The 2,476-nt window shown below is 34.4% G+C and overlaps 1 non-coding gene across 1 annotated transcript; it reads left to right on the top strand.

Moving 5' to 3' along the window:
* The first annotated feature begins 360 nt into the window (after positions 1 to 360).
* Positions 361 to 422, top strand: LOC130018330 (U7 small nuclear RNA). The gene has a single exon (XR_008791560.1). It is a non-coding gene; the product is annotated as a U7 small nuclear RNA (small nuclear RNA).
* The last annotated feature ends 2,054 nt before the right edge of the window (positions 423 to 2,476 follow it).

Raw genomic sequence — 2,476 nt, 5'->3', positions numbered from 1 at the left:
TAGTATGATTGCTATATATTATTTAAAATTCAGACTTACCAGAAAGATTTAACAATTCCAACTTAAATGCACCTAATAAAGTAGTTTCAAAATATTTCAAGTATTTAAAATTCTTTTATTAAATCACCGTGAGAAAAACAAAGTTGTCCATGATTGAGTTTCAGTATTACAATGCTCAAACACCTGTCCTTTGACCCGTGTACACTTCTCAACACCAATGTCCTCAATTTTCCTCTTTCCAACCCCACCCCAAGTCTGCCTCTGCCACAGACAGACACTTTTTTTATGTGAAGAACTTAACACCATCGTCTTTGTGGGCAATTCTATCATCACTAATAGGTAAATCAAGAAATTAGTTAAAAGTGTTACAGCTCTTTTAGAATTTGTCTAGCAGTTTTTCTGGTTGCTACTGGAAAGCCCACACTCACCCCCCAAACGAAACGAGTTGTGATACAAAATATTTTAAAAAGCAATAAACTTGTTCGTTTATTTATTTTATTTTTAGAAGCGCCAGGAATCAAATCTGAGTCCTTACACATGCTTTATCACTGAGACATATCCTTGATTCGTAAAATAAGTTCAGTTGTACATACAATACACTGTCCGCCAACAGTGTAGAATGCACATTCTCTCAAGCTCACAGAGAATACTTACAATGACTGGCCAGAACTAATATTAGTACCAACAAATTAAAATAAAAGCTGGTATCATATAGCCTGATTAAACATAGAACATAATTGTTATAGAGATAACACAAATTCCTGAAAGTAAAAAATAAATTTCTATTTACTCATGAGTAAAAGAAACTAAAATGGAAATTTGAGAGTACTTAGTTTCTATTTATTCACTTTTACCAGGAATTGTGGTTTGGGCCACACCCAGCTATGCTCAGATCTTATTCCTGGCTTTATGCTCAGAAATCACTTCTAGTGTGCTAGGATTTGGGAAGAAGGTTATTGGGCCTATCTGATGCCGGGGGAAAACTAGAAACACATGCAAGGCCTAACTTCCTAAAACACCTCTCTGACTCTGAAAGTTAGTTTTTAAAATACTGAATTTCAACATTGGTAAGATAAAGTTTATAAGCTGCTTGAGGGAAATCTATAATTTTGAGTACATACATTTGTTTTTCTAATGTCTGAAAATTCAGCAAGTAATTTATGTAATTAAAGAAACTAATCAGGAAAAGAAGTAAAATAAACTAAAGTAAAATTTTTCAAAAGGTGATAATAAATGCAAAAGCATAAATTAATGATATAGAAAACAAATAAATAATTGGGATAAACCAAATAAAAAAATTGTTTAACATGAGTAATACATTTCCGACTACTAAAAAATCACTTAATCACTTAACTTCCCGTTAGTCGTCGATTTGCTCGAGCGGGCGCCAGTAACGTCTCCATTTGTCCCTGTTGCGTGCTAGTGTAGCCCAATGGCATCTGTTCGCTCTGGGAACATGAAGGGCCTCAAACCGATCGTTCATGATCTTCAGGAAGAAGTCTGACCATCTGGTAGGTGGGCGGCCACGCGGTCTCTTGACATCCCGTGGAATCCAATCAGTAACAGCTCTAGTCCAACGGTCGTCTTTAAATCTCATTACGTGACCAGCCCATCTGATTTTCGACACCTTGGCAAATGAGACAGCGTCCCTGATCATTGATCGTCGACGGATGTCAGAACTCCGGATTCGTTCTCTCATTTGAGTGGAACGTGATATTCCAAGCATAGCTCTTTCTATTCTTTCTATTATTCTTTGGGAGACCTGAATGGCGTTCTCATCTTGTTTGCGTAGGGCCCAGGTCTCTGAGGCATATGTTAATGCAGGAAGAACAGTGGAATCAAAGAGATGTGCCCGGAGCCGGAGGTTCTTCGTCCTCTTAGCTATTTCTTCCAACTACTAAAAAAAAATTTGAAAAAAGAAAGCTCCACCGGTTCCCCCAAAGGTACAAATAAAACAAGAATATAAATGAGACATATTGAAATGGTCAATGGTCAACAGAGATTAAAATCTACTAAGGGATATAATGCACAAATGTAAATATTTTTGAAAATTTACGTAAAACATGAAAATTTTTAGAGAATGCATTTATTGTAATTTTTTAAAAGAGAAAGAGGATATCCAAATGATCCTATATAAAGTTGAATTAGTGCCCATACATTTTTCATACAAAAAATAATAATAGGCTCTAGAGGATTTTCAGGTGAGTTTTACCAAATGTTCAAAAACAGATGATTCCAATCTTACATGAATTATTCATTGAATATAAAAAAAGAGCCACTCCCAATTCATTTTATGAAGTGATGACTATGTATATGTAAAATGTTAATGCTTCTCATTTTTTAAAAAAATTGTATGTTTATATGTTTCATTTTTAATTTCTTCCTCTATCTGGAACTGATTATATGTGTATATATACATATATATATATATACGTATACATAGATTGATATAGATGTTGATATTGTCTTAGTACCA

Source organism: Sorex fumeus, unplaced genomic scaffold, assembly GCF_029834395.1.
Source record: "Sorex fumeus unplaced genomic scaffold, SorFum_2.1 ptg000260l, whole genome shotgun sequence".
NCBI classification, from domain to species: domain Eukaryota; kingdom Metazoa; phylum Chordata; class Mammalia; order Eulipotyphla; family Soricidae; genus Sorex; species Sorex fumeus.
Note: the sequence above shows the minus strand (reverse complement) of the source record. Positions and strands in the feature narration are given on the sequence as shown.